The sequence below is a fragment of the Lactuca virosa genome, chromosome 4 (genome assembly GCF_052849685.1).
Source record: "Lactuca virosa cultivar CGN04683 chromosome 4, Lactuca_virosa_CGN04683_v6, whole genome shotgun sequence".
NCBI lineage: Eukaryota > Viridiplantae > Streptophyta > Magnoliopsida > Asterales > Asteraceae > Lactuca > Lactuca virosa.
In genome coordinates this window covers 155115601-155135393 of record NC_136429.1, presented here as the reverse complement: position 1 = coordinate 155135393, position 19793 = coordinate 155115601, and the positions used below count along the sequence as shown (strand labels likewise).

The 19793-nt window shown below is 36.3% G+C and overlaps 1 long non-coding RNA gene and 1 other non-coding gene across 2 annotated transcripts; both read left to right on the top strand.

Moving 5' to 3' along the window:
* The first annotated feature begins 4514 nt into the window (after window positions 1–4514).
* Window positions 4515–5090, top strand: LOC145106780 (uncharacterized). Its single transcript, XR_013707649.1, has 3 exons — window positions 4515–4752; window positions 4896–4965; window positions 5064–5090. It is a non-coding gene; the product is annotated as an uncharacterized LOC145106780 (long non-coding RNA).
* Window positions 5091–16235: 11145 nt separating this feature from the next.
* On the top strand, window positions 16236–16342 carry LOC145110105 (small nucleolar RNA R71). Its single transcript, XR_013709486.1, has one exon. It is a non-coding gene; the product is annotated as a small nucleolar RNA R71 (small nucleolar RNA).
* The last annotated feature ends 3451 nt before the right edge of the window (window positions 16343–19793 follow it).

The following is a 19793-nucleotide window of genomic DNA, read 5'->3' as shown; positions in this document are numbered from 1 at the left end:
TTTCCTTTTAATGAACCAATAATTAATAAAATCATGATTTAATGTCTATCTATGAAAACGTTTTTTTTCGTTTTTCATTTTTATGTTTCATTTTTAGAAATTAAATATTAAGAGAATAAATAATTTATCGGTTTACCTCATTTATTTTAAAAAAAAAATATCTTCATAAATAATGATTTATACATTTCACTTTAAAATGAATAAAACTGTAAATTATAAATGAATTAACTCAGTTGTATTTATGAATACACTTGTAAAATCATAAATGAATAAAACCCAAAAAAAAAGATTATAAAATCAACTAAAATGATACTCATATATAAATAAATAAAACATATTTCTATTCATATAAGAATATAATTATAATAGTAAATGAATAAGTTACAATATATATTTTTTTGACACGGAAACTAGTACTACAATTACAATCATAAATGAATAAAACATATTTGTGCTCCTTCCGACAGAGGTATTGGTGTCAGTGTTTCATTTGGTAAATCTCCCACCTTCCACTATATGTATGTTTATTCACTGTATCTGTAAAAATGTTAAACAAACAATTATGTATAATTATATAGTCATTCACACATAAATACACTGATATTCACAAATGAATACACTGCTATTCATAAATAAATACAATATAAAAATAGTGTAAAAATTACCATTTCTTCATAAAATGAATACCCCTAATTATAAATAAATACACTTATTTATCACACATGAATACCTTAATATTCATAAATAAATACAGTAATGCAAACATAAATTCACACATAAATATACTGACATTCACAAATGAATATAAGAAAATAGTTGTTACCCTTTCGTTTCAGCCCTCAATTCATCTCTTTTCTCATTCCTTTTTGTCAAGTATTACCATACCAAAAGTACCCTTTTAATGCTTAATTTGCTAGTGAAATCAAAGACAAAGAACAACTACAAAAAATTACCTTTCTAGTCATAGTTAGTTGTTGAATTTTGAGTAAATCAAGACCCAAGAAACCTCCATTGAACCCACTTTTTGATGTTGAAAATGATGAACTGATTTCTGCTCCTTTCCCTTTCTTCTTCTTCGTTCCCTGCCAAGAATAACCACCATGATGGGGTTGTGTTTCCAGTGAAATCAAAAGAGGCAACAGCCTCTTGGCTTTTTCCCCTCACCTGCATTGTTGTGGCTGCTTGCCTTGCTACTCTCGGACCAGCCTCATGGAGTACTCATTGATGATTAACTGCAAATGAGACATCTGACATTGTATTCATATAAGATTATGACTGAATATTTATTGATAGATTCACATAGTCACATTCATAATGAATAAAACTAGATTCACATATATTAAAACAATGATTCAAAAACCTTAAATAAAAATTGAAGACCAGAGTGTCCCTACCATTTTCTTGAATATTTGTTGATAGATTCACATAGTCATATTCAATCGTTACCGAAACCATAATTTCATAAAACAAAAATAAGAAGAAGATGAACAGAGGCGGTGGTACCTGTAGGTTAGCAAAATCCTAAATTCTTCATTAACCTCATTAACATAAAATCCAGACAGAAAATCCTTAGTAGCCCACCTTCAATAGTTACCGAAACAATAATTTCATAAAACAAAATAAGAAGAAGATGAACAGAGGCGGTTGTAGAAAAAACAGTGACTATGAATCATGTGTATTGACAAAAATAAACCTTAAATAAGAAGAATATTAATAGCAATAAACCTTAAATGATTCAAAAATAATTTCGTCTTGGGAATGGATTAACAGAAATAAACCTGCTTCTAAATTCCCTATCGACTTCAAAGTCGTGGCGATCGAAGATGAAGCGGAAAGTTCGATCATCAGGGAGTTTGAGAGGCTGAAAATGGTGAAAGATGTTACGGTTGATTCAAGCAATCAGTTAAGGAACTTGCAAGGTGGAGATAAGAACGAAAAGCAAGAGAAAGTCAGAGCATTTTCGGATGGTAGAAAGAGGCCTGGGAAGATCTTCAATTCCATGTCATTTGGTGATGGCGGTGATAATGTGGTTGCGGAGGCGTGCCCTAGGTATAGATATATATATATATATATATATATATATATATATATATATATATATATATATATATATATATATATATATATATATATATATATATATATATATATATATATATATAGAGAGAGAGAGAGAGAGAGACATCAAATTGAAAGGAAAGGAAAGAGTGTGAGAAGTTATAGGAATTAAATAAACGCTCAATTACTATTATGCCCTTTTCAGTGTTTTAAAGTTACACTTTAATACCACTAAATTTCATAATTTATATAAATGGTCTGTCTGATTATAACCATAGATTTGAATGTTTAGATGGTCTAGATCTGTTCTCGCGTTCTCAACCTTTTAAGTGTTCTCATTTGATCCTACTCCTATATATATATATATATATATATATATATATATATATATATATATATATATATATTTGTATGTGACACGCAAATTAGTGGTCTTTGGTTGCACACAGTTCAGAGATGGCATACAATATGTCCTTTCTTATATACCTTATAATAAATGATATGCACTAAAAAAACACAGATTTGGGGTCTGTATATGGTATGAGTTATTTGGGGGTTTCTGAATTTTACTATTCTTCAACTAAAACTTGAATTCAGTGATTAGTTTGTGTTTATTTGTATTTCTGAACTAAAATCGAAGCAATGTAATCCTAAGAGAGCTTCCGAGTTCCAGAAATTTGTGAGTTCGACTCTTTCCATGATCAATCCTTCGTTGGTTTGGTTTTCATCACTGGTATTCTCTTTGAATTTTTATTTCTTTTGATGAAATTAGCTAACCCTTGAGTTGTTCATGGGTTATATGTTAGAATTTGTTGAAGTTGCTTATTTGATGATGTTTCCTTATTTGCTTTTGAAATGCTTAGGAATTGGAAACCAATTACTGTGATGTAGTTTGACAAGAGTTAGGGATTGAATGGATGAGAGTATAATTCGATAATAATTACTATTCTTCAACTAAAACTTGAATTCAGTGATTAGTTTGTGTTTATTTGTATTTCTGAACTAAAATCGAAGCAATGTAATCCTAAGAGAGCTTCCGAGTTCCAGAAATTTGTGAGTTCGACTCTTTCCATGATCAATCCTTCGTTGGTTTGGTTTTCATCACTGGTATTCTCTTTGAATTTTTATTTCTTTTGATGAAATTAGCTAACCCTTGAGTTGTTCATGGGTTATATGTTAGAATTTGTTGAAGTTGCTTATTTGATGATGTTTCCTTATTTGCTTTTGAAATGCTTAGGAATTGGAAACCAATTACTGTGATGTAGTTTGACAAGAGTTAGGGATTGAATGGATGAGAGTATAATTCGATAATAATTACTATTCTTCAACTAAAACTTGAATTCGGTGATTAGTTTGTGTTTATTTGTATTTCTGAACTAAAATCGAAGCAATGTAATCCTAAGAGAGCTTCCGAGTTCCAGAAATTTGTGAGTTCGACTCTTTCCATGATCAATCCTTCGTTGGTTTGGTTTTCATCACTGGTATTCTCTTTGAATTTTTATTTCTTTTGATGAAATTAGCTAACCCTTGAGTTGTTCATGGGTTATATGTTAGAATTTGTTGAAGTTGCTTATTTGATGATGTTTCCTTATTTGCTTTTGAAATGCTTAGGAATTGGAAACCAATTACTGTGATGTAGTTTGACAAGAGTTAGGGATTGAATGGATGAGAGTATAATTCGATAATAATTACCATTGTAGGAGTTTGATGGAATTTGAAGAATCAGAATACAATAATAAATTGAATAAAGTTAGGGATAGTTATATTACATATTTCTCAATAATTAGTTGTCCTAGAACACCTGTTTTTAATTTTCAAACCTTCTTATGTTGATTTTAAGTATCATAAAATCATAATCATGTAATTCTTACCGGATAGTAAAAGCGATGATCTATTGATAATGAAGCAGAATGAAGAAGAGTGGGTGGAATACCAAAATACAATAAAAAAAATGTAATAAAAATGAGTGGCCTTGATAGCGTGCGTCTTCTATGATCTTAAGGGAAATCATTATAATTTCCGTGTTCCCACAACGAGTGATTAATACAATTTTTTTTTCATTCGACAGCACAACATCCACAAGATGCCAATCATTAGATGACACGTCCCACTCATACATCAAATCCTTGGTTTTTTCTTCAGATGTAATAAAAAACTTACCGCGAAAATTTACGATTCTACTGCAAAAGATGGTTGGAGTTACATTTTAATACGTCAAAGTTATAAAAAGTTAACATTTTAAAGCAAAAAATGGTTCATTTTTCATTCTATACATTAAAATTGTAAAAAGTTAATATTTTTATCCAAAAAGATTGTTGATTTTTCAGTATGGTTCCTCAAAATTGTAAAAAGTTCACATTTTATTTTACCTGTTTCCAATCAATTATATTCAATAAAATTATAACATTATTGAGAAATATGTTTTTTTAGTGAATGGGTGGTTGGAACCAGGAAGAACGTGAAGGATATAATTGCGGAAAGCAATGAGGTAATATTTTCCAACTTTTTCTGGCCCTTAATGCCTTAATATACATCATTTCGATATCTAATAGTTGTGGCATTAATTTATAATGGTATGGTCAGCTTATATTTGACATGTTCAAACTTTAACTTATTTCTATTGTTGGAGGCTGCCACCTTCCGAGAAGAGAAGAATATTACCGATCTAAATATTATGCTCCTAAGGTTTTCAAGGTAAGAAAATTTGTTATAATTCTAATAATATGAATCTGGTCATTAAATCTCCGTATAGGGAGATTGTTGTCGTCATTGTCGGTCATTACAAGGTCTTCCAATGAATCTCAAATGAAAAATGCTTTTATTTATTTATTTTGTAGTTTAGCTGCAGAAACAATACATTTCCATAGAGATTATTCTGTTCAGAAAGACACGATTTATCCGAAGAAGGTATAATCGGTTTATTTTTTTTCCCCGACCATTTGGAAGCCTTTGCTACATTATCAACAATTTCATCAGTACTAATATTTGAATCTCAGAAAATATAGAATGTCATAACTGAGCTAGAGGAGTTGAAGCCATCTGTACAACAAAATCTTTGAACAGTTTCCAGAAAACATACATATCGATCAAATGGGTGGAGTAATCTTCCTCAAACCAAATTGTTGGAGTCATCAAAATATTTGCCTTATGGCTAATAACTGTTTCAGATTTTGGGTTGGTTTGATTTCAGCTGGAAGATCAAAACCATGTTAACGCAAGCAATGACATATGCCAAATTGAGAATCTACAAAGCAGTTTAAAAGGGAAGAGTGTAGAAATATTACATGTAGACTTGGTCTTGCTTCCCGTGTTTATCATGTTTGGAGAGAAATAAGAGATTTTGGTTAAGAATTGAAGTCATAATCCTACTCTATGTTACATAATTGATGTTAAAAAAAATTAGAGTCAATTTGTTAAGCCTTAAGGTTGGAGAGATTGGTTGAATAAAAAGTTGTGTTAACTAAAACAACTACATTAAAAAAAACAAATTTGAAAAATAAATACCTTTCCACCCATGCGAAAGCATGGTTCCTTCACTAGTTATGAATAAAAATAAGCGTCACTAAGCTCCATAAAACCAATGATTAAAGAACTCTATAACCAATTATTTGACACAAAACAATGATGTTAGCATCATTTTGAACTCATCATCATCCATATAATTTATTTTTCATACAAAAATTTGTTACAAATATTATAAGATATTCAAACTATGTGTTAAACACCTTAGTACAATCTATCTAAAAGTAGGTTAAAGGAAAATCAAATGTTATGTTCATATAAGAAACCATTGACCGATGATAGACCAATAATTACAATAGTATGTTAGGCGAGGATGTACGAATTACATAGAAGAATATAAGTTTTATCTTAAATCTTAAGCAAATAAGAACAATTCTTCCATGAATCAATTACTTTATGAACATAAAGTAATTGATGTATGGAGTAATCACAAAGTAACTGATCCAGGGACATCTTATCATGTTCATATAGTAATTGATTCATGAAGGAATTCTTCATACATGCTTAATATTTAAGGATAAAACTCATATTCTTCTATATGATCTGTATAGCCTCACCTAACCTACTATTGTATTGATTGGTTTGTCATCAGTCAACGGTTTCTTATATGAACATACAATTGGTTTTCCTTTAACCTACTTTTAGGTAGATTGTACTAAGGTGCTCAACAGATAATTTGAATATCTTATAATACTTGTAACATAAATTTGTATGGAAAATGGATTATATGAATAATGATGAGTTCGAAATGATACTAACGTCATTGTTTTGTGGCAAGTAATTGGTTATACAGGTCTTTAATCCTTAGAGTATGGAGCTTAATGATGTTTATTCTTATTCATAATTTCAACCAAGAAATTTCTTGGAAGAACCTGAAATTTAGAGAAAATTAACTTTTAGTCGACTATTGACCAAAAGAGCAAAATGGTCAATTTTGAGAAAGATATGAGATTATGTGTAACATTCGTTTCAGGTACACGACTCTTTTGGGCTTAAAATATATAAAGTTTGCAATTTAGATGTAACACCCCGATTTCTAGGTATGAGATTTATTCCATTTTTGCATGTTTTTCCTCTAAAACACGGCGTGGTGAAGCCCCACCACAGCGTGTTGAGGAACTTTTGGGCCGCACATTTTTATGGACCAACACGGCGTGTTGGTGAGCAAACACGGCGTGTTGGCGGCTGGTTGAGAAAACCCTAATTTTCAGGGTTTTACACCCTATATAATCTCCTTAAGTCCCAAGGGGTGGTCTTTTATCAGCCTCCAACTCCCCATATCGACCCTTGAGAACCCTAATCATCTTTCCCTCTTATTTGTGAGCTAGTGTGGTGTTTTTGGAGCCAAATAAAAAAAATTGGAAGAAGGAAGGGGGGATCCAACAAGCAAGCCCTCATCTTTCAGTTTCACACTCTTCTGGACCTTTTTATGTGTCCAAGATCCGATTTTTATTCCTCTATTGTAACACCCCGTTTATTAAATAAATGAATAAATAAATTAATGAATGTATAGTAGCCCTAAAATCAATAATTATATAGCAGGGTGTTGGTTTCGAGGAGTTAACCGGCACAATTATAGAAGTTGGGGGTTAAAATGTAATTTCCGAATTAAATTGTAAAGAATTTTGAAGGTTGAGGACTGTTTAGTAAATTATGGGTTTAATTTGAAAGGATTTTGAAGATAAGGGCTGCTTGGTAATTACTAGGACTTATTATGAAAGGAATTATGGAAGAAAGGGGATAAAGGGTAATTTCTGGACTTATAATGGAAACTCTTTATGGAGGAGGGACCAAAGTGTATAAAAATGAATTAAGTTTGAGAGGAAACACGGGACTTCAATCCGTGCCTGCTTTTCCCCGTTTGAATATATATAGCATCAAGAAACCCTAACCCTAAATTTGATCTAGCCGCCGCCTTATAACCCCTAACCACCGGCCGCCACTCAAGTTCACCAGCCGCCATCAACTGGTTTTCCCTCTTGTGTTCCGATCAGATGGAGTTCCGACGACCGCCGCCTGCTGCCTCACCATCGAGATGCCGTCACAACCTTGTTGCCGGTGACGCCATGCACGAACGAAGAAACCACCTGGAGCGACGTTAGGACGGTGTGATAGCGTTCTCGGATGCTCCTTTTCCTTTTTCTTCTTCTGCTCCGCCTTCAGCCAATGTCGCCGATGTCGCTAGGGTCGTCGAACGCCGCCGCTAACCGTTGTTGTTGCCGCTAGTACTGTTACATTGACGCCGCCGTTGCATCTGCTTCCGACAAGAACGAGGTTCGATGAGATGGAGCGATGGGACCGATGGGAAAAGCCGGAAGAGCTAAACGTTGTCGCTGTCATCGGAAACCGTCGTTGCTGCTGCCGTAAGCGCCGCCGTTGTCACCGTTTTGTGTTGTTGTTGCCGCTGTGCGCCACCAGGTGGGTGGCTGGGGTCGTTTGTGAACAGATAGAGAGTGTGTGTGTGTGTGTGTGTCTATTTTGGTAAATTGGTGTTGGGTTGTTTGGCCGGAATCCGCAAGAAAGCCACCACCATCACCGTGAGGTGGTGGCTGCCGCCATGCACCACCGCCGGCCACCACTAGGTGGTTGTGTGTGTGTTTATGTTAGTTAGTGTGTGTGTTTATTTTTGGATTAAAGCATTGTAATTGTAATTAGCAAAAGAATAATGAAAAGAAACTCAAAACCACCACCGTAACGTGGTGGCCGCCGCCGTGAGCCGCCGTGACCACCACTACCCGAGGTGGTAGTGGGTGGTGCCCGACTAGCAAAACCCTAATTTTGGATATATGGGCCTTGGACTTATTGGGACCCACATTTGGGCCATTGGAATGGAATTGTGAATTACACCCAATCACACCATATGATTTCTCTAGTAGAGTGATCGACTTAATGGATTAAGTCCTTAATGGGTTAAGTGAGAAACACTTAACCCTAATTGTCATTTTATGTGAAACCCTAATTTCACTTGGGCTTTGAGTTGGGACCTTCTATTGGGCTTTGGTGATTGGGATATTGATGGGCCATCCAAGAACACTCATATGGACTAGAATAATTTAATGGGCTTTAGGGTAAGGCCCATGTGAGGGGTTTGGGCCCAATTTGGAAAATTGGGCCATAGATGAGCCATAATTGGGCCTTATGATTATGAGATATTGGGCCATTAGAAATGCCAGATGTTTGGACTGGACTAAATGGTTGGGCCTTAGAATAAGACCATGTATAGGTTTGGGCCCTGATGCGTACAAATAGCTACACCTAATTTTATTATTTATAACCTAACTACCTTAACTAACTAATTGCACCTAGGCAGTGTACCTAGTCAAAATTATAGAATAGTTGGGTAAGTCGGGTGTCGATCTCAGGGAACGGTTTTGACTAATTAATTTATCTACTATTAAATTGATCTAATTTTAGAGCAAAGAGGGGGTTTTATCTGATTTTGCAAGACCAGGCGAACTTAAATCACAAAATTCAATCAATTAATTAAAAACACTCCTGTCTAGTTTGAATGCACTTCTTTATTTATGTTTAGCTAATAATTATGGATTATCAAAGTTGGTCACCAATTATTATGTAATTAGCAATTCAAGTCCAAATTTACTAATCTTTTTACCAATTCATGGACTACCTTGTATGATCACACATAAGTAAAACACATAATTAGTTATTAATTATAGGTGAGCTATGTAAGATTTATCTAAGCAAACACAATTATGGTCATAAATTATGTCAAGCTAAATTAGTTACTTTTATCACTTATCTAAGATTTTGGTCGATCCTAGCTCTATCAATTCAATGTTCACTAAATCACTAGGGTTCAAGTTCATGTAATTTAATGATCACTAAGCTACACAGAACATGAATTTAAGCAACTAAGAAACTAAAATAACATGCTAGGTAATGATAATCAAACACAAGCAATTTACCAACTAATCAAATTCAATAGTCATTAAGCTAAAACATAATTCAGAAGCTTCATCTAGCTAGACAAGAGCTGCTAGATTCAGCTACTCATAGTAACAAGTAAGCAAAAACAAATCAAATTATCAAACATGTTCATAACTATCAAACTAATTAACTAATTATGAACCTTTACTCCTTTTGGCGTTGAAGGCCTTTTCCAGAACTCTTCTTCTGCTCAAAATCGTCTTCAGGTAACCTTCCAATCAGCCAAAAACTCTCCAAGTCGTAATGGGCAAGGGAATTTATAGTTTTATGATTTCCCGATTTCACGTCGTGAACAATAAGGATTCACGTCGTGAATGCGATCTTTTCGTATTCGACAAGGACTCTTCCACCCGGATGCATATCTTCTGGAATACTCTGCTCACGTCGTGAATCATGAACAATTCACGTCGTGAGAACGTCTTTTTGGTGGAATTTTCATACTTCTTCCCTTCAAGCCTCCAAAGTTCCAAATATTGTCAGTTTCAGTCCCTATCTTCGAGAATGCTTCTATTTTGGCTGCAAATAACAATTTATCCTTATAAGTACCATTATTCTATGCAAATAACCAAAAATATTAATAAAAACATAAATAAATATTGCCTAAATATGCGTATAAATATGGCAATATCAAAATACCCCACACTTGTTCTTTGCTTGCCCTCAAGCAAATCTAATTATTAAATCAAACCTTCATCACCAATATCACATAGAATGATCCAACTCAAGCTCAGCCATTATGCTAAGACCTCAACGCATGCATTTGTGTCTAAATACTAAATAACCCCCCTCAATTCTAAATACTCACAATCCATCCTCAATTCTCCTAAACAATGCTCATTTTATGCAACCCTCCGAATCCATCCTCAGAAAGCTCACTAACCTCAAGGTATTTTTGCAAAGCTACCCAAGCATACATAAACTAGAGAATTACAACTTTTAGAAGATACCACAACTTGGAGCTCTTGAATTCTTCTTTTCTTTGATATTTGAACTTTGATTTCTTTGAATTCACCACCTTTTTGTGTAACTTTCGTATCTTCAACTTTTGAGACTTCAGAATTTTTGATCTTTGATCTTCATACTTTGATACTTTTATGCTCCAAAATTCTTCAATTTCTTTACTTTTGGTAATTTCTCTCTCTTTTTTTTTACATGTACTCACTTTTTTATATCTCTCAAAAACCTACATGCTTAAGCAGGGGCGCTTTACTTCAACCCTTATTGGTTAAGGATATTAATTTTCCTGGATACATTTCAGGTTTAGGCTGCTAAACATATTGCATCCCTCAAACTAAGCGAGGTTGTGTTTTTGTCCCATGATTTCACTAGAATAAGGGAGGCCACAAATGCACTATAACGTATATTGGCTCAACTAAACATTTGAGCCTTTATCAGATCATCCCAACGCAACACTAGTAACTTAAGTTCAAATTATTATTACTAGAACTAACATTAGATTATTATTTCAAATCTATCTCTAAAAATTTTTAAATTTCCTAAAATTTCTAGCAATTTATTTTTTACTTTTTCGACCTCCTACCCCACACTTATTACATACAATGCCCTCATTGTATGCATAAAATAAATGAAAAGCAATAAAAGGGAGAAAAATGAACAGACTCCCCTGAGATAGTGGCATGATGGAACTCCATAAGTGTGGACAAAATGCGCATCTCGAATGTGGAACTTCTTCAAAATATGAACTTGGACTTGAACTCGCGAAAGATATAAGTGAGCCACCAAGCAAAACAACAATGAATCGAAACTTCAAACTCCCATAAGAATGGTGCAAGTCTTCAAAATGTAAAGAATAATGTGGGAAAGCATACGCCACTTTGTATAGTAGAGGAAACAGCCAACATGTGCGTCATAAAAACCCCAAATATAGTGAAAATGGAAAACTCGCGCCGTGGGTTATATAGGCTCACGACGTGAGGTCGCAGGAATACGGAATCGGAAATCTATAATAACTCAACTCACGACGTGAATAATGTATTCTCACGTCGTGAAAATTGGGCGACTGAAAAATGAGACTGCCCATTCTTCTTATTACTTTTGGCATCCAATTCCAATTTCTAAATTGTGAAAGACACTACTGAATGCAGAATTTCTATGATTCCTTGCTAATCTCATCCTCACTCTCGACTCACCCCACACTTATTTTTAATTGTGGGTCTCGACTCTTAACTTCTAGACTTGAAATGACCCTTGACTGGACGATTACGACTCTTGACTCGACTTTACTCCCTTCCCAAGAGTCCTTAGCAAGTTGTAATCAAACAACCAAAAGAAAATAAAAGTAACATAATATCTTAATAGTCTTACACTCCAAACAAATTTAAAAACAACATAAAACCAAACCAAACAAAACTAAAATAAAAGAAATAAAACTAAAAATAAACGATCAATCATCCTCATCATCCGCGTTCGCTCCGCTAGTCCCGGCTCCGTCTCCTCCTTGGCCTCAATACTCGCTCATCCTAGGGAAAATTGGGTAATGATACCCTAAACGAGGAGGCTGCTCCACATGGAAATGTTGCACCAAATTTTCCATTGTCCCACCAATCCAGTTCATGCTCAAGGAAAGCTGGTCAAAATACCCTGTCATATCATCCCGAAAGTGTGATGCTACCATGGGTGCTGATTGGCGAACGGGTTGTCCTCTTTCCCCTTGTCCTCTCACATTTCTTCTCCTCGGCCTTGGTTGTGGTGTGGGTTGATCACCCTGTTGCTCACCACCATCCTCATCATCCGACCCCAAAATACCCTAGAGAGTTCCATAATTTTGGACCACCCGCATGGTCTCCAAATAACCCATACTAAACTCATGTTCATCCATGCAAGTCATGGAACGAGTGATACCGGGAACAAGCAACCCATACGATCGGGCCAAACGGGTAATGAAATGCTCACCACAAATAGGGCTCCCGGGGCGAGAACTGGCAGCAGAGTCAGCCAGAAAGCGTGCCAAAAAATAGGGAATGCTGCAACACACTCCCGGCTGCAAAATGCACCATAAAAAGAATAAATTCTTCTTTGTCACCTTGTCCCCATGCCTTCTGTGATTGATAGAGAAAGTGATAAATCGGTGTAGTACTCGGTGGATAGGAGATCGAATGCTGCTCTCGGGGGACACTCCAGAATTGAATATTCCGGAGGCAATATTATGCCAGAAATCAAACCCAGTGACATTATCTGCATACCCTCTAGCTGCATCCCTCAAAAACATGCCAAACTCGGGAGTCATAGCCTCTTGGGGATAATATATCCCCAGCCTCCAAGAAAATTCTGTGAGGCTGCATTCCCGATACTCACCCCCGAGACAGAATACCAAAGCTTGTGGATAATGGGGGTCTTGGATATTCTCGTGGAATGTAACTGTGGAGAAAAACTCAACACAAAACTCCTTATATACCCGCTCTTGGATGCGAAAAAGGTTGAGCCATCCCGAGCAAGTAAACGAATAACCATTTCCAATAAATATTTTAGTCAGAAATGGGGACAGCCTATCCATGAGTCCAACTTCCCTCAACCGTGTCCAATTGATGGTGCGTGCGACTGCAATCTCCCGGTTGTAAAGCCACCCCAACCGATTGTTCCATCGGGTCAAGACTTCTCGGGACATATTCGTTGGAAAGACATAAAACGGGTGGAGATTAGCAACCCCGGTTGGAACTTCTCTTCTGGGAGCCATTTCTGCAATAATAAGCCGCAAACAAAACCAACAAAAGCAAACCAAGAGATTAGAATTAAAAGAAACAGCATAATGTCCAGTCCAGAATTCACGTCGTGAATCCCGAGGAATTCACGTCGTGAGTTCGTCGTCGCACCATGAAACTATCCAATTTCTGTACAAATCGGGCCAATACAATACTTGGGGTTTTATGCTAGATCATATCTAAGTACATTGTAGGCACATGCAGTAACAATTTCAACATTTAGGGTATCAATCTTTGATAACTAAAGAAAAGTAAACCCTAACCCCTAAATCTAGCAATTAAAGCAATAATAAACAATGGGAAGAAGATTAATGTACCAATTTTGGAGGATTACGTAAGCAAAAGAGGATTAAAGAACGTGTGTCGGCCGAAATCGAACAAGGGGGGACCAGTCGCCTCTTTCACTTCGTGAGAATAAAGAAATGTTTGGTCAAAGAGGCTTCTGTGTTCTTTAATCTGTGGTCCCGAGTATTTCAGGATTCACGTCGTGAAAACTAAAAGGTTCACGTCGGGAATTCAGTATGGGCTTAAAAACTGGGCTATTCAATCTATACCAAAATTGGACTGGACTAAAAATAATGGGCCATTTAATTTTAATAGAAAATGGGTTAATTATGGATTAATGATATATTGTCCGTTACATCCTGAAGTCACGTCGTGAATAGTGATAATTCACGTCGTGAATACTGTAAAATTTTTATTAATTTCAAATTTGTCTATTAACTTGATTATTAATAATTACCACTTAATTTTTAAGGACCTCACACTCAGTGTGTAATTATGAATATAGTGATTCGGATGATATGATCGATTTCCTTAAAAAACTAAAAATGCAAAAAGAAAAAAAAAACGCAAACCAAATGCGGGTTGCCTCCCGAGAAGCGCTTCTTTTTGAGGAGTCTTGAGCCGGACTCCGTGCCTCCTATGTTGAATCATCAGAAGAGTCCACCACCTGAATCTTTTGCTCCTTGAAACGTCTCTTGTAAGCTTGAACTCGACGAATATACGCCTTCTTAGAATTCTCCTTTTTAGCCTTGACTTCGTCTCCATCGAGCTTGCGTTTGATCCCTTGAGTCTTCAATTTTTCATCATTTTTAAGCTTCATAATATCCTCCTCCTCCTTCACCACTGGGCTAGTCACCTTTGATGTAACCTCCTCTTCATTACGAGACATATCATCACTTTCCTCACTTATCAAAGATGTTGGTGTTTTATAAGCAAACACCTCGAATACAAGTGGAACAGAAGCTCTTGGCTTGGTGCGCTTGACTTGATGAATTGTTTTAATTTCTTCTTCCATAAGTTTCTCCAATTCTTTAAGCTCATTATCATCTTCAATATTGAACACTTCACCTTGAACATCATATCCTTGGAAACCATCTTGTAGTCCAAAAGTTTCTTTTTCATCACCAACCCTCAACATGAGCTTGGATTCCCGAATATCGACAAGAGCCCTAGTAGTATTTAGTAAAGGGCGACCAAGAATGATGGGGACATTCACATCCTCTTTCATATCCATCACTACAAAGTCAACTGGGAAAACGAATTTCCCAATTTTAACTAGGATGTCTTCTACTATCCCTCTTGGGTGAGTCACTGAACGATTTGCCATGTGGATTGTCATTTTTGTAGCCTTCATCTTCTGAATATTTAACTTTTGGTAAAATGAAAAAGGCATCAAATTAATGCTAGCCCCAAAATCGGCTAAAGCATATGTCTTCAAATTATTACCAAACTCACACGGAAGAGTGAGGCGTCCAGGATCTCCCATCTTCTTAGGTATCTCTCCCAATACAGCCCTTGAGCTTTGCTCACTAAGGATCACCTTAGAATTCTTCTTCAATTCTTGGCGAGTGTCTATTAGATCTTGGAGGAACTTCGCGTATTCTGGAACTTTTGCAAGTGAATCAATAAAAGGAGTATTAATAGAAATACCCTTTATTTGTTGAATAAACTCTAGGTGTTCCCTTTCCAGTGGACTAAGATGTGCTCGAGACGGAAATGGTAAAGGCGGGTGATAAACTGGAACAGATACGAAATTCTTCTGTTCAGACCGAGCCTACGACGTGAGCATAGCGGGCTCACGACCTGAACTTGGTATTCTAGCAGATTCTTCGTGTTCGAGTTTTGTGTTCTTAGGCTTTGGTTCAGATGGCTTTGGCTCCACTTCTAAAGCTTCTAGGAATTCAGAAATCGCCTCTTCTTCAGTATCAATGGCCATGACGTGATATTGGATCTTCTTTTCAGGAATTTGTGGAGACAATCTTGTATTTACCAAAGTAGTAAGTTGACCAAGTTGAACTTCAAGGTTATTGATGGAAGCTTGCTGACTTTTTAATAATGATTGTTGGTCAATCATCATAGCATGATGATTCTTAATCATAGTTCTTTGATCCTCCATTGCAGTATCAGTAGCATCATGCCTTTTTTCTAAAGCTTCCATAAACTTCATTAACATGGTCTCTAGTTCAACTTTCTTCTCAGCTGGTGGTTGCTCTCTTTGGTAGAAGCCCCGTCCAGTTTGCCTAAATTTCTCTTCTTTTTGCTTCTTGTATTCATCGTAAGGCAGCCACTCCTTCTTTGGTTTTCTCCAATCTTCATCGTATTTGTCCCCATTTGAATAGCAAACTTGAGCTTTCTTGTTTCCATATTCATCCATATTGCAATCTTTTGTCAAATGTGGGCCACTACATCTCTCGCAACCAACTCGAATTGCATGAATTGATTGGTCCATTTGGGTCAATCTCCTATCCATAGTGTTAAGCATTGCCATTACAGCAGCCATTTCTTCAATTTGTGCACCTCCACTGCCTTTTATTCCATCACGCATTGGGTTATGATATTCACGAGAGTGCTTTTGCAAATTCTTCAACCAACACCTTGATTTGATTTGGGTTTTTCTTTGTAAGCGGTCCTTGCGAATCAAGAAGTTGACGCGTCATGACATTTACTCCATCGTAAAATATAGATATTTCTTGTTGGATGTTGAGGTCGTGATGAGGACAATTCCTTAACAAGCCCTTGTAACGCTCCCATGCCTCGTATAATGACTCCCCTGGTTGTTGCTCAAAGTTGGCTATCGCCTTCTTGAGTTTAGCTATCTTGGATGGTGGGCAAAACTGATCTAAAAATTGCTCACGCATTTGAGCCCAAGTAGTTATTGTGCCAGGTGGAAGTGCCTTCAACCAGTCTTTTACAGCTCCTTTGAAAGTAACTGGTAGCATCCTTAGCAAGACAATATTTCTCTCTACATTTGGAACATTAAAGTAATCAGCAATGTCATTCACTTCATCTAAATGTTTGAAAGCATCTTCGTGATCTTTTCCATAGAATGGAATATTCTTAAGTGCAGTAAGGATGTGTCCCTTTAACTCGAATGTGGCATTGGCAGGAATTGTAGGGTGTACTAAACCCGGCCCCACATCATCTCGAATGTGCTTTTTGTAGTCCCCCATGGCCATCTCATCAGTGTTCGCCATTTTGTTCTCCGGCTCGTTCTCGGGTTCACTCGTATAAAGTCCAAATTTTGTTTCTGATTCGTACTCGGGCTCGTGTGGATTAGGAAATTGATCAAAGACTTCAAACTTGCTCTTTGAGGCTGAACTCGATTCTACCGTTTTCTTTCCTGACTTCCTTGAAAAGGCTGATTTCAATTCTTGTAAAGGCGACTTCTTATTATTCTTTTTGTGCAGCGTAGACTCCGGATCTTCAAGCGGTGGCACCAAAGGTGTGTTGGATCCTCTGGTCATCAACTCCTGCAAAACAAAAAAAATGAAAAACGTAAAACTGAACAAAAACTAAATAAAAAATTCCTACAGACTGGCCACCATGTCGTGGTAAATACTACCACCTCGTGTTGTCGCAGAAAAACTAACAGAAAAGAAAATCGCAGAAAATCTAAAAATTACTGAACTCACGTCGTGAACTTAAGGTTCACGTCGTGAGCCTAGTACTGGAAAAAAACTAAGCTGAAAAAAAAAATAACTTTTTGCAGGTTTTACCCCACAGAAAGGATCAATCAACCTAAAGCAAATAAATCAAACAAATCAAATAAGCCGTTCCCCGGCAACGGCGCCAAAAACTTGATGCGTACAAATAGCTACACCTAATTTTATTATTTATAACCTAACTACCTTAACTAACTAATTGCACCTAGGCAGTGTACCTAGTCAAAATTATAGAATAGTTGGGTAAGTCGGGTGTCGATCTCAGGGAACGGTTTTGACTAATTAATTTATCTACTATTAAATTGACCTAATTTTAGAGCAAAGAGGGGGTTTTATCTGATTTTGCAAGACCAGGCGAACTTAAATCACAAAATTCAATCAATTAATTAAAAACACTCCTGTCTAGTTTGAATCCACTTCTTTATTTATGTTTAGCTAATAATTATGAATTATCAAAGTTGGTCACCAATTATTATGTAATTAGCAATTCAAGTCCAAATTTACTAATTTTTTTACCAATTCATGGACTACCTTGTATGATCACACATAAGTAAAACACATAATTAGTTATTAATTATAGGTGAGCTATGTAAGATTTATCTAAGCAAACACAATTATGGTCATAAATTATGTCCTCTAGCACAGCTAAATTAGTTACTTTTATCACTTATCTAAGATTTTGGTCGATCCTAGCTCTATCAATTCAATGTTCACTAAATCACTAGGGTTCAAGTTCATGTAATTTAATGATCACTAAGCTACACAGAACATGAATTTAAGCAACTAAGAAACTAAAATAACATGCTAGGTAATGATAATCAAACACAAGCAATTTACCAACTAATCAAATTCAATAGTCATTAAGCTAAAACATAATTCAGAAGCTTCATCTAGCTAGACAAGAGCTGCTAGATTCAGCTACTCATAGTAACAAGTAAGCAAAAACAAATCAAATTATCAAACATGTTCATAACTATCAAACTAATTAACTAATTATGAACCTTTACTCCTTTTGACGTTGAAGGCCTTTTCCAGAACTCTTCTTCTGCTCAAAATCGTCTTCAGGTAACCTTCCAATCAGCCAAAAACTCTCCAAGTCGTAATGGGCAAGGGAATTTATAGTTTTATGATTTCCCGAGTTCACGTCGTGAACAATAAGGATTCACGTCGTGAATGCGATCTTTTCGTATTCGACAAGGACTCTTCCACCCGGATGCATATCTTCTGGAATACTCTGCTCACGTCGTGAATCATGAACAATTCACGTCGTGAGAACGTCTTTTTGGTGGAATTTTCATCCTTCTTCCCTTCAAGCCTCCAAAGTTCCAAATATTGTCAGTTTCAGTCCCTATCTTCGAGAATGCTTTTATTTTGGCTGCAAATAACAATTTATCCTTATAAGTACCATTATTCTATGCAAATAACCAAAATATTAATAAAAACATAAATAAATATTGCCTAAAAATGCGTATAAATATGGCAATATCAGGCCCAATTTGGAAAATTGGCCATATGTTGGGCTCTGACTCATAGTTGACTTTTGGACCTTTAGATTGGGCATTTGGCTTGAATCAAGCTAAGATAGGGGTAAAGCGGTCTTTTACCCCAAGCATGGACTTATAGGTATATGTTGGAACCCAATTATTAATCGGGTATTGTTTTGATGTTGACAGTTCGGGAATCTGTCATCCAGCAGTCCGTATTTTCATCTGCGGGACTTCAGCAGTGTGAGGTGAGTTACCTTCCAGTAGAAGTGGGTCTAAGGCCACAATGTCGGCCCACTAGTAGGAGTTGTTTGTTAGATGATTGTCTTTGTGATAATTATCTGGTATGCTCTTATCTGTTATGTTTGTGTGCTAGGATGCTATGTGATACATGTCAGTAGTAGTAGGGGTGAAATAGTCCCCGGATACCGGTTGAAAGATATCGAAGGGGTCGTCAGAACCCATGCATTCCTAGCAGTATGTTTATGTTATGTTATTATGTGGTAGTGGTAGGGGTGAAATAGTCCCCGTTATCCGGTTGAAAGAGACCGAAGGGGAGGCCAGCACCCAGATATGCTAGGCATTTATCCGATTGAAAGAGACCGAAGGGGAGGCCAGCACCCAGATATGCTAGGCAGTTATCCAGTTGAAAGAGACCGAAGGGGAGGCCATCACCCAGATATGCTAGGCAACTATCCGGTTGAAAGATACCGAAGGGGAGGCCAGCACCCAGATATGCTAGGCAACTATCCGGTTGAAATAGACCGAAGGGGAGGCCGGCACCCAGATATGCTTGGCTATGTATGTTATTGTATGGTATGTGGTATGATGGGGGAAGTCACTAAGCTTCGTGCTTACAGTTTTCAGTTTTGTTTTCAGGTACTTCGTTTTCAAAGGAAATGAGTCAGCTCGATCGCAGCGCATCACACTATGTTTTCCGCACATGAGATCTTTGGGATTACACTATGATATTATTTTATGATAACATGTTTGACTATCGACACTTTGGTTTGACATGAGATGTTATTATGGATGTTTTTATACTTATGGTTTTATAATAACTTATTTAAAAATGAAATTTTTGGCCTTGAATTTTGGGACGTTACATCTATGTT